At 43.2% G+C, this 13,586-nt stretch overlaps 1 non-coding gene across 1 annotated transcript; it reads left to right on the top strand.

The window, feature by feature from the left end:
- The first annotated feature begins 4,536 nt into the window (after window positions 1–4,536).
- On the top strand, window positions 4,537–4,610 carry trnan-guu (transfer RNA asparagine (anticodon GUU)). The gene has a single exon. It is a non-coding gene; the product is annotated as a tRNA-Asn (tRNA).
- The last annotated feature ends 8,976 nt before the right edge of the window (window positions 4,611–13,586 follow it).

Genomic DNA, 13,586 nt, shown 5'->3' with positions numbered 1-13,586 from the left:
TGCAAATCTCAGACAGCGATCGCGCCTCAGCGGGAGATGCTCATCCCTCCATAAACTGTCTCTGTTCCTCACATCAGGTGTTCATTAACATGTGATGTCACTGCGCTGACTCCTGAACACACAACCCTAAGTCTGCTTTAAGGTTCTCTATGAAACATTCAGAATATATATATATATATATATATATATATATATATATATATATATATATATATATATATATACATAAACCTGTGCATGAAACATTGAATGTGACCCTTCACTTCATCGCCTGTATCCATGTTCTTCACTAGCTTTGTTTGTCCTCTTCTTGATGTTCCTGTAACTCAGGTGTGTAACGTACGTTTTGTCCAACAGAAGTCAGAAGGCAGCGTCACATCCAGTAACTTTATTTTGAAGGACTTTAATTAGCTTGTAATTTAATTTCGTTTTTTCCAACTGAGGAAATGTGTTTTGATTCTAAACATGTTGATCAAAGCTCAAATGACACAACGTGTGTGTGTGTGTGTGTGTGTGTGTGTGTGTGTGTGTGTGTGTGTGTGTGTGTGTGTGTGTGTTGAGCTGTGTGTGAGGCTGTTTTTGCAGACTGTGTGAAATAAACAACCACATAGGCGGCGGGACGCCATCAGGAGAGAACTGATGGCCGTATTTACACTCACATTTGACTTTCTTTCTTCTGAATCCCTTTGTCTTCACCTCTCTCTCTCTCGCTCCCTCTCTCTCTCTCTCTCGCTCCCTCTCTCTCTCTCTCTCGCTCCCTCTCTCTCTCGCTCCCTCTCTCTCTCTCTCTCTCTCTCGCTCCCTCTCTCTCTCTCTCTCGCTCCCTCTCTCTCTCTCTCTCGCTCCCTCTCTCTCTCTCTCTCTCTCTCTCTCTCTCTCTCGCTGCCTCTCTCCCTCTCTCTCTCTCTCTCTCTCTCCCTCTCCCTCTCCCTCTCTCTCTCTCTCTCTCTCTCTCTCTCTCTCTCTCTCGGTGTGAAGCAGGACTCTATTAACCTTTCCTGAAATGTCAGGAAGCATCTCACTCACTCACACCGGCAACCACATGCAGACACACACAAACACACACTGGCAGACAAAATGAAGTGGGACGCACACGCCGTCCAATCCTGTTGTGTCATTAAATCATCGTCATGTTGCGACTCACACGGACAAACTCGCCAGAGCCCAAAGGAAGGATGGAGAGCGTCGGATTGACAGCGTGGATTAGGTTAAAGAGTTGGAAAAGACGGTTTGATGAAGTCCTGCTGGAAGGAGGAGGAGGAGGAGGAAGAGGAGGAGGAGGAAGAAGAGGAGGAGGAGGAAGAGAAGGAGGAGGAGAGAGAGAAGAGCATCCTGAGAATCAGGGAAGAGATGCTCAAGAGGGATGAAATGGATGCGACTGAGGTACTGATGTCAATGCATTGAAATTCACTGCAGAGGGAAGTGTGAGAGTAAAGGGATGGAAGAGGGTGAAGTGGCCGAGGAAGGAGGAAACGAGGGAGAAAACCATGTGAGGAAAAGGCAGAAAAGCAAGGCTGGAAAAAAAGGTGGAAAGAGAAGAAGAAAGGAAGAAGCAAAGGATGAGAAGAGGTGAAAAAGATGTGGGAAAGTGAGTCAAACGAGACCGTAATGATGATGAAGGAAGAGGAGACAGGAGGGAAGGAAGGAGGAAGGATGGCAGGAGTGAAGGTGAGAAGGGAAGAGGGTAAGGCAAGCGCAAGAAGAAAGGGAAGAAAGGAGGTGAAGAGAAGTGCATACGGGGTTGAGAGACGACTGCGATCGGTGGAACGTTGAGGCCGGTTTCGTCACCGGACCCCTGAGATCCAAGCCGCTCGGCCTCAGATCCGATCTGTCACCGTCGCCTCGGCTCCCAGTGTGACGATGACGATGGAGGACCGCCTCCTGCTTACCTCGAGGTTTCATCATGTGCCGCGTGGAGCCTGGTTCTGATCATCAAACAGTTCGCTCTCCACCGCCACAGTGACACCGAACGCCTCGCAGACGGCGTCTTCTCCCGGGATGGAACCCAACACCACCCGCTCCACCTCTTCTTCCTCTGTCCTCCGGCCAGGAAACGTTCCTACAGCTCCGTCTGCAACGGCGAGGGTTGAAGATGTTCTCGCTGCCGGGGCGTCGCGTGACGCTGCTTCTACACGAGTCCTTCGTGTCGGGTTCAAACAGTTGTCTGTGAGTTGTTTTCTGCTTTACTATGTGCACATTGTTTGAATTCACATCGTCATCTTTTGAAGTTCTGGGCGCTGACCAGAAGAGTCCTGATGGAGATGATGGAGTGCCAGGATGTGAGGACTTGTGATGCTCAGAAAGGGCCTTAAGAAGCTCCTCCTCTGCTGACTTCACTCTCTCCAGTTAAAATCTACTTCTTTTGGCAGAACAACCGTCTGAAGACTGTGAGCTGTTGACAGGAAGGCAAGTGGATCCTCAGCTGTTGCTCTCCTCAAGGTGTCTCAGGTGTCTTCCTTCTTTCCCTGTCAAAGGTTTTTTTTTATTCTTTTTAAAATTTTCAAAATTTGGACATTTTGAATTTTTTTTAATTTATAAAAAAAATAAAAATATGTGTTTTTCTGATCCGATGCTCGGTCCTGGGACAGGGATGTGGTGTGTGTACATATTGTGTCGTGTGTGTGTGTGTGTGTGTGAGAGCGGCATACACAGGGTCTGTTTAATTCTCAGCCCGTAACACACTGATGAGAACACAAAGCAGCGTTAACTCTTCATCCTCCTCTCCAGTAAAAGCTTCATATCCGGTGAAAACAAGCTGCAAACGTACTTTACTCAAACTAAATCTTCTCCTTTCGCCAATATCTGCTCCCCTTCCACTGCTGTCAAAGTTAAATATTACCACAGGAGCCATTTGCTTCACTCCAAGCTGCTGCCACAGCACACAGTGTGAGACCACTGCTGCAACAAGCCGGCTTGATGAGTGCGTGTTGATCATATTTTCAAAGTCTGGCTGGTCTAATTATCGGTTCCAGGCCCAATCCAATCAGACGACGCTGGCACTTCATCCAATTGACACTCTCCAATGGGCGGCGCATTGCCACGGAAACTAGTTGAGCAAACTTTTTATGGACAACAGTCAGTGGAGAGCAACACAATGCTGCATCTCCACTGCACAACGTGTACAATGACGTTCTGAAATCATCCATTTGCTGAGTGCAAAGAGCAAAGACATAAGAGAAGTAAACAACAGAGGATACATACGTGATCACAACACAGACATTCATGAATGCATTATGAAAGAGCAAACGCAATGTAAATAAAGAAGGTAAAAGCTCCACACACACACACACACACACACACACACACACACACGTCTATCACAATGTGTATGTGCGCATACAGATGCACAGTACTAACAGCAGACAGTGGCACTGGAGCAGCAGTAATGGCTCCTTCATTAGTCAAAGAAATGAATAGATTATACTAAAACACAGTATTTCCACCGTACATAATTTATATTGTCCCTTATGTGTTGAAGCAGCCAGCAGTTGTGTTCACGTCTGTACGCCGTCACGCTACTGACAATCAAATTAAAGAAAGAAAGTTCAATTGAACAATATCTCAACAATATGTATTGTCAGATTAAAAGAGAAAATTGTGTGAATAGACTTTATCTGTGTTTATGAAACCACTTGTTTCATCTCCTCTCTGTCTAAATCATTGATGGGCAGTCAGTTCATGCATTAGGTGACAACGCTGGACAGTCCGTGTGTTGACCGTGGGACTGGTCACTTGCAGATCTGTCAGAAAACAAGTTGTCGGACGATCTCTTTAGTTCTGCTACATCTAATTTGACCCTTTAAAAAAAGAAACACCCTCCACTACGCCAGACGATGTTGCAGGAGTGGAATGCCTAATCCGAGTTTTTCAGTTCAACATTACATTAACCACCAGGGTTAGCACAGAAAGCTGCTAGCCGTTTTAGCGACCTTGCTGAGGTGTATTGGGGCATTGTGAAGATGATGGATTCCTTAAGGTGTGGCCGCGATGACCTGTGCTGGAGATTACCGGAGATTGCCGGTCAGCAAACGCACCACGAAGGCTGCTACTGGAGATAAGCTGCACACATTGGATCTCTTATCTCCTCTCTTTCTGATCTCCTGCTTGATTCACAAAGTAAACGTTCATTCAGTGCAGTAAACACAGGAAAACGCTGCCTTTACTTCAGACGTCTGTGATGCACTTTCCCTCCAGCTACTGCTGTTGTTCCCAATGACGTTACATGACGAAAAAAATATATTCAATTAGTCAAAAAAAAAGAGTATGTCCAATTGCATTCATCAACTATATCTATTTTACATTTACATGACAAAAAAAATAATTCACTAGCGCAAAAGAAAATGTCCAATTGCATTCATTAACAAATTCAATGTTACATTTACGTAATTTGTTTTTTTTTTAAACTCCACCGAGTCTTTCCAAAGAAATCTCTGTGGCATAATTGGTTAATGCAAAAAAAAAAAAAAAATTAATTTTACTAGGCAAAAAAAAAAAAACATGAGCAAAAAAAAATACTCCACCAAATCTCTCGAAGAAGTCTCTGTGGCGTAATTGGTTAGCGCATTCGGCTGTTAACTGAAAGGTTGGTGGTTCAAGCCCACCCAGGGACTAAAGACTCTATTGCGCCCCAGAGAAGTTAGAGGCAAGGACCTCAAGTGGACTTTGTGCAAAAGTCCCACAGAAGTACTTGCTCGGTGGTCAGAAAGTATCGCCAAAGCATCTTGGCGTCCTCTTATTATGTTGCTTCCTCTCATTCTGCAGCCTCTCTGCTCCACCAGCATGTTACTCTGCATCAACAATATCTCCGTGACAAAAAAAAAATCACGAGTGAAAAAAGAAAATAAAGTCTAATTGCATTCATCAACAAGATCAATGTTACATTTACATGACGAAAAAATAAAAAAAATCCCCAAAAATATTTCACTCATCAAAAAAAAATTCCTCAAAAAATTTCACGTTAAAAAAAAACATTACATTACATGACAAAAAAAAAATCACGGGTCAAAAAAAAAAAAATTTCACGAGTCAAAAAAATTAAGTTGTCCCAAAAAAATAGGGACTCTGACAATGTTGCGGTGGGACTTGATTGTCCAGGACTATCGGATGATCAGGCAGCATATTCTGGGGAACATCACCGTGATGCTGCAGACCACCATGCAGCCGCTGGACGTGAGCCACACCACGGTTGCACAGTGGCACAACCAGAGGATCAAGAAACAGGACGACGCCGTGGTCATGCAGGGAATAGCTCTGCTGAGCTGCACGCACATGGGTACGGGACCTGTTGCTGGTCCCCATGTGCCACAGGCAGAACCCCCACCTTGCTGGCCCTAGACGACGGACACGAGCTGCCGGGCCGCACTTTTGGACAGGCCAAGTTGAAGTGGAAGACAGAGATAATTGTGATAATGAGCCTTTCCACCTCTGACCCACATATTTTGTAGATAGTTTGATTGTGTGTGTTGTTATATATTGTATTATATGTGATTTGACATTGTCATGTATTTTTTATAGAGTTTATATTCGAGTAGTGAAATACTTTGAAATAAAAGTCTGCTTTAAATGATATGTTGTGTGTACAAACTCCGGTTTTCAAGTAATGTGTAACTGTCCAATACTCGGAGTGGAGTGAAAGTTCACTGAGCCACGTCTTCTCACCATTGCTGCCCGTCTTTGTTTTGCGGAGGTAAGGGCTTCCAGATAATTAGGACTGACTGGCCGACTGATTAACATGCGAAAAATGTTCTGACCAAAGGGCCAACATCTGTTACAACTGCAGAAAAAAAGAGAAAGACACCGCAGATGCTCCCAAGTGTTTTCTGTTGGACATAATCTGCAATAAATAGTATTTAATAGGGGAAAGTGAATGTGAAAAAGGAGGGCTTATTGGATATATTTCACCATGTAAACTTTTGCAATAAGAAATGATCAGAAGTGCAGATTTTTCAGAATAAGTGGCCAAGTCGAAGTCCAACAAGAGTCAATGACGGATCCCAGTTTGCCCAGAACCAAGTCCTGGGATCAGTGTTACCAGCAACACCATTTTAAAAAATATATTAAAAAGTAAAAACAGTAAGACTACTACATCATTATGAATTAATTAGTCAGGTAGCTGATGATTTAAAATAAATGGTGTGTGGTCAATCATCCCCAACGGTGGTGTTTAATCAGAGCTCTGAACAAAATAGTTACCCTTTTTAATAATTGTCAGTGTCAATGAGGGAAAAACAGAAAAAAGGAATATTAAATATGTAGGAGGTACCTGCAAGATGCTGACAATTTAAAATCTCCATCAAAGCTCAGCAAGAGATAAAAAAATAAGAGCTGTGAAGAGAAGTTTGACTGATACATACAAAAGCTTTATTCCCAGTGTCGTCAGCGAAATAAAGAAAAAAGGCCACAGGTCAGAAGCTTAAATTGAAAACACTACAAAGACTGACTGCTCCTAATGATGGAGCAGGGAGCCGGCTACGATGCTAAAGATTGACCCTCAGTCGAGCGGGTTCAACCTCTTACAGAGGTTACAGGGATTACAGGGTTTAAGTAATCAAAAACATTTAACGGTAGATTTAATTTTTTTCTGAGCCGATAACTCTTCCCACAAGGCTTTGCTGCATTTCAGAAATTTTAATGAAGTTAATCAACGTTAGAGTTCCGAAGATCCTTTAGGCAACGTCACTTATTGTCTGATAATGGCCGCTGATAAATAAAATATATGCAGTTTGACTTTATTGAGTGTGAAAAGAGGGCATGTGAGCCCTTTTTACTGTAATTGATCTCCTCGGTATGTTTCCTCATGTTACGTATTTTTCCAATACGTAATGAAACTTTAACGCCATACACAACCCAAAAACGTGATAGCAAGCTGACTGGCTTGCCATTAAAAAACTGGTGGAAGGAAAATGAAGACTCTGTAGACATCTTAACACTGATCGGCAAAGACTCGACACGTCACATCAAAGATGTTTGAATGTGACGATCACAACATCAGCTTTTCTCCGTGTCCCACTCCAATCTCAAAAACGCTGGCCGGCCAGCAGACGCCCCAAAACAAAAACTCTTTGGCTCTACGCGACTCACGTGGATGATATAATTTGAATGTGTCAAATAAATACCATGAGGAACAGGTTGTCTAAATGATTATTCATTAATTGTTTAATTAAATAACTAAATAGAGTGAGAGTCTCAGGAGACGTGACGCTGCATGATGATGAGCCCGCCGCTCCTCCTCGTCTGCCTTTGTATTTTCCGTTCGGAGCGGCTCCTTGTGATGATAAACATCAGGAATAATGCATTTGCGAAAGAGAGAGAGTGTGCATCGTATGAACTGAGATCCATTGTCAGTGTGATAAGTCCTTCTGGTCATCAACAGAGGAGCTGCCGGGCGGCGCTTCTGCACACCATCCCTCAGCCACGCCACCGAGCAGCACAGAGTCGCACCTCCACACGCCGGGTGTGTTTCTGTGGACGCTCCACGCGGCGAAAGCCCTGCTGTGCCGCCGCTGATATAAAGTCACAGCAGCTGCTGCTGATATGAAGTCACAGCTGCTGCTGCTTTATCACGAGATCACCGGCACCTGCATCCTCCCGTTAGGAACGTGAAGGCCGACACGATTCATTTTCCTGTGGCCGGCTGGTGTATTGCTTATTGCGAAGATAAACCGGTGAAAAGTATGACTTTCCACTGCTCCAAAAATCAAACAAAATACAAGTAAAAATGAGAGAAAATACAGTGTCTTCCCGTGTCTACAGAGAGTTACCGTGTCTACAGAAAGTTACCGTGTCTACAGAAAGTTACCGTGACTATAGAGAGTTACCGTGTCTACAGAGAGTTACCGTGACTACAGAGAGTTACCGTGTCTACAGAGAGTTACCGTGTCTACAGAGAGTTACCGTGACTACAGAGAGTTACCGTGTCTACAGAGAGTTACCGTGTCTACAGAGAGTTACCGTGACTACAGAGAGTTACCGTGTCTACAGAGAGTTACCGTGTCTACAGAGAGTTACCGTGTCTACAGAAAGTTACCGTGTCTACAGAGAGTTACCGTGTCTACAGAAAGTTACCGTGTCTACAGAAAGTTACCGTGTCTACACAAGAGGCGGACGCACCCCTCGCCGTCTCTCTTGAGTGGAAAGGAAGAGATCCTGGAGGAGTCGGAGCCGTATGCAGCTACGGATAATATTATGAACCCAGACACGATGGCGTTTCGACATTTGTGGGACTTCCTCAACAAGTATAAAGCAGATGTAATGGTTATTTCCATGGTGGATAGTGTAAATGTTAACAGTTTTTACAGAGATAAACCACATCCCCTCACGTGAACCTCACCTTCCAGACTAAACAATGTTTCTTAGATGCTCACTTTACCCCTAAATACAACTTTATTGGACCAGGAACACGATCATTCAGTGGTAAAGACACTCAAGAGGACATCAACCTTCTGTTCCTGTGTGGAGAGGAAGTGCATCCGAGTGTTTGATGAACTAAACTGTGTTGCAGCAAACCCCCAGATTATCATTAATATTTCTTCTCTAAGTTGTCAGCTTTCAGCATAGCAAAACAGACGGCCTGTACAAAGACAGATTCACACCCACAACTCTGCAACTAGTTGCTGGGTGTCGAACCACCGGAACCGTCCAGCGCCTCCAGCTCTCGGTACAGCGGAGGCGCCGCCGTGGGCGGCCGCCCCGCCAACACTTCGTTTTCTGTCAACTCCAGCGCGAGGAAGGTGACGCACGACGGCAGGGGAGAAGAGTGCGGCGATGCTGTGTACCTGGGAAAAAGTTTGAAATAGAATATATATATATTATAAAACAAATGTCGAGGCAGATGCCACGAGCGAAGGAAATGGAACAAGTCCCAAACTTGCCTTGCGCTTGTCAATGTGTTGATCTGCTTTGAATGCCAGGTTTATGTGTGCGTGTGTGTGTGTGTGTGTGTGTGTGTGTGTGTGTGTTGTCTTCTTTTACATTCAAAGGAACACACATTCTCTTCTCGGTTAGTTGCAACAGAGACACATTGTTAACATGTTAGAGTTGAAACCATATCATTTAAATAAGATTTAATTGAAAATCTATGTGTTCAACTGGACTGACATTTCATTGAAAGTCCACTGGAATTGTTTGTGTAGCGTTTATTATTCTCTATGTAGGTATTTGAGGAATTGTTTTTGGTGCTAACCCCAACACACACTATTGCAGTATAACTTTAACTGGGGAACACATGGAGTTACAGGAAACAAAGCACTTTATCTGCCAAAAAGATGGGACCAACAGAGCAAGAAAAGTAAAGAGGGACATTTATTTATATGAAAATGATTACCGGGAAGAAAAAAAAAGATTACAGAAACAAATAAGGTGCTAGGTTCTCCAAGGCCAAAATAAAAAATAAAAATAACTAGAAAATGAAAACTATTATTTGACTGCATCACACTGAAAGGCAATACAAGTCTTCTCCCAAGCGACAACATACAGGAGAAGAGACTTTCTTCATAAAGGCGCCAAGGCCAAACGACAAAGAATTAAGTGTTACCAGCTCTGCCAAGGCGCTATCGTGGTGAAAAACACATTTTCACCAGTTTAACTTGTTAAACTCTCCAACAAGCAACAGATGGAACAGAACTGCAGAACTCTTGGTGCCCAAACCAACGGGTGACGCTACGGTGAATACGTCTATTTCTTATATACAGTCTACGGTACATAAAACACACACACATTGCACACAAGACTGCGCTTGAGTACCACAATCACATTACATTTTAATAAGCATCTTCCGTGGCCATCAAGATGGAAACTCTAAAGAGGTAATTGTTGAATGTGTCTCCACTGTATGCTTGTTATTGAATGTAAATGTGTGTTTCATCAAGCGAGCTGGAGCAATGGCTTATTAAATATTATCAAGCTCCATTACACACAAAGGCGCGTCTGTCGGTTTCACTCCAAAATGACATTCTCTATTGCGTTCGTCCAACTGGCATCACATCTTCACTCTTTAGTTTCATTCAATTCTCTTTGTCTGTACTTGACGGGCATCATTGAGAGCGACGAGGACGTTTTTTTTAATTTGCGTTCAACATTTGGCTTTTCAAAAAGGTGCTTCATTAAAATAAAAGACTGGGAGGTAATCGTAAAGGACTCCCAACTCTGAGCAATCTTTTTTTAAATTACTGCCAAATTGAAACCAAACATAACCAAAGTGGTTTGGTTTCGGCACAACGCCACATGAATGGCGACCTCCTGGGTTTTTTTCGTTGGTACTTATTTGTGGTACATCAAGCGCAAATATAATCTAGCATCAACAGAAATGTAAATTCCCAATGCAGTGGAGGAAAAGTAATTTCTGGGAGACTGAATCCAACTTTGAACACTCATATTTGTAAACCTCACAGGTGGAAAAAGACAATTTGAGGTTTATGAAAAATGTTTCTTGCATAAGGGACTTTTGTCTGGCAGGATTTACAGGATTCAATGTGGTTTAAATATATATTTGACTGGATAAGTGAAGAGAAAATGGAGGGAGAGCCAGGAATCAGCTAATGTAATCTGGCCACCACGAATCTCTGGAACTCTGGTTTAACGGCAACGCGTCCAGATGCTCAGCTGTTTTATTGAGGTCCAAAATGGTGGAGAGACGCCAAGGTAGCGTCCATGAAGCTATGCCGCCAACAGGGATAAAAATAGCTTTTGATGTAAAAATAATTATAAAAGACTTTAATACAAATACACAATGTCACAATCTAATCTCGTCAAAATGAACCACAATGCATCCTGATTTCTTTCCTCAGATGTCCACACTGATACAGACATACATTTCCAGGGCCGGCTCAGGTCCATTTGATTTAACGCAGCGCTCAGAGCCGCTCCTCTTCACTCTTTATAGGTTGGATGTGGCGAGCTTATGCCTTTCAAAACTTCCATTTTTATGAGAAGACAACTTTTTCAGAGGACCGGGAATGAAATGAAGCCATTCGTGACACATTAAACCAAATCCATGTCTGACACGGTGCCCGTGGCTCCTTAAGCATAGCAATTTAGACACTTGGCTCTGAAAAAACCCGCCAAAATAATGTAGCAGCAGCCCCTGCTCGTCCACACGTCTCCCAGAGAGCCATCATATTGATGCATTTGGCTGGTTGTCTGGGAAAGAGATATAGCGTGTGCACAAAGTGAAGCAGCATCACCACATTTAGAGAGTCATTATCAATCAGAGTCCTTCAGCTCACAAGATAAACTGAGTCAATTGGTGCTTTTTGAGCATTTCGGTGGTAAATGCGGCCAGAAGATGCAAATGGAATTGTTTCACATGGAAGTGCTGGAGCGCTGCAATTAGTTTTTACCATTTGTCCAACCATTTAAAAAAAAAAACAACCCTTCTTTTGGGGATCCAACGCTTGAACAAGCTCTGTTTAAATTCTGCTTGTGAGAGCATATCAACCCATTCATGCGGCTAGAAATATCCGTGGCAATAAAGTCTTTGAGTCCTATTTGCAAAGGACGAGTAATACCAGAGGACCTCAGGGGATTAGAACCTTTGTACTCTATTTTACCTTAATTTACTGAGATAATCCCCCGGAAATGATGGCAAGGCTCTGCGTAACAACTGAAAAAAACAAACAGAATAAACAACAACCAAAAACTGGCAAAGAGAATTCAAAAATTTGACACCAAATTACTGCGATATTGATTAAGATGGGACTGTATTGTCACATGAGACATAGTACTGGTCCTGTTTAATGGGGTTTGGAGCAATCTGACAGCTGGGTAATGAATGGCACAGGAACATTTTATTAATAGAGGTAAAGAACTTTTTCTTTCTCCACTTTCTCCAAAAGTACTGTCACCCCGGCCCAGTTGGACACTGACATTCAAATACCACAAAATCTAATTAATTCCCTGCTATATGCAACTTTGTCATACCGAGTCTGAGTGTTACTGTTTATTCTGAACCTCAGGATCAGGAGATAAAAAACAACTTCACTTAAGGTTGATGTAATAGATTTCCTTCCTGAGGCTTTAACCACATCTCACTGTCTTCTTAAAGGACTCAATGATCAGTGGTTGTGTATGAGGTCATGTTGTGTATGAGGTCATGTTGTGTATGAGGTCATGTTGTGTATGAGGTCATGTTGTGTATGAGGTCATGTTGTGTATGAGGTCATGTTGTGTATGAGGTCATGTTGTGTATGAGGTCGTGGTTGTGTATGAGGTCATGTTGTGTATGAGGTCATGTTGTGTATGAGGTCATGTTGTGTATGAGGTCATGGTTGTGTATGAGGTCATGGTTGTTTATGAGGTCATGTTGTGTATGAGGTCATGGTTGTTTATGAGGTCATGTTGTGTATGAGGTCATGGTTGTGTATGAGGTCATGGTAACGCTTCTCTCTGTTCTGTTGGTCTTTGAGATGTGATCTTTCTCCGATCGATCACTTTGTCTGCTTCCAATTCGATACTCGTGGTGATCGATTGGTGACGTTGTCTGTTGGGTCCTGACTGTTTCCCCGATGACGGTGTTCATTGCGAATGTTGTGGGTTTTTTCACCGGCTTGGCGTTGTCTTTTGGATGCATTAGTGACGATCAAATGGTTTGTGGTTGAAACCCGGTCAAGATGTTCTGACAGCCGACCCCTTTGAGTCGCTGTTGGTTCAGCAATGTTCATGCTAGTAAAGAGTTACACACAACAACTGAGCTTTCTTCTACTCAACTCGCTGATGAAGACCTGAAGAGGTGGTGGTCTGTGTGGAACGTACTTCTTGGGTAGTTTGATGAACGCGAGATGATCTCTAACAACAACGCAGGGAGCTCATGACGAGTTCTACGTCTTCAAGTCAAAAGTAAGAATCAGCGGAACAGTTTTCCAACTCGTAGGCATATGCAACCTCGAAGAAAAGCGTGCACGGTTGCATGCTGATTATGTGGACACGTGTGGAGAGCACTGAGTATGTACGTAACACACGGGGACACATCCTACTTCCTGGTGCTTACAACTAGTAGTAGTGTCACATAGATATAACACGTGGAAAGTCACTCCTACAGATTACACAGGTAAATTAACTTTAAAAAGTTCTGGAGAAAAAAATGATAAAACTGTGTCTGGACACAAGGCTCCATTGATAATATATATATTTTAAAAAGCCATATATTGTGTGTTTTTTTCCTGGTGAAAAATGGACGGCGTTCGTATCGCCCTCACAAACATGGTTTGGCTGGCCTGAGCATTGCATTATGGGGAACGAGGGAGCTTTTTCATCCAAAGCCAGCGGTGAATCGGGAAGGACAAGAGAACAGAGCGCAGCTGAGGGGACAGTGAGCATTGCTTCTAAAGCCTGAACATGAATCATTTTTAACAAAAAAGGCCCCACCGAGACACAAAGAAAGAGCTGCTACACCCGCGTGGACGAACACACACACACACACACACACACACACACACACACACACACACAGACAGTATCTGCAGGAGCAGGTTCTGGTCTCTTGTTTTCTTAAGTTTCCTTTTTGTGCCCTTCATTGTTCCTTGCTTCCTCTCCTCCAGCCTCTTTCTTTTTAACATCCTCCTCTCTCTTCCTCCGTATCACTTAGTGTTTTC

This window comes from Clinocottus analis, unplaced genomic scaffold, assembly GCF_023055335.1.
Source record: "Clinocottus analis isolate CAN_PGR_092001 unplaced genomic scaffold, fCliAna1.0.p SCAF_10, whole genome shotgun sequence".
NCBI classification, from domain to species: domain Eukaryota; kingdom Metazoa; phylum Chordata; class Actinopteri; order Perciformes; family Cottidae; genus Clinocottus; species Clinocottus analis.
The sequence above is the reverse complement of the archived record's forward strand: the minus strand, read 5'-3'. Positions and strand labels throughout refer to the sequence as shown.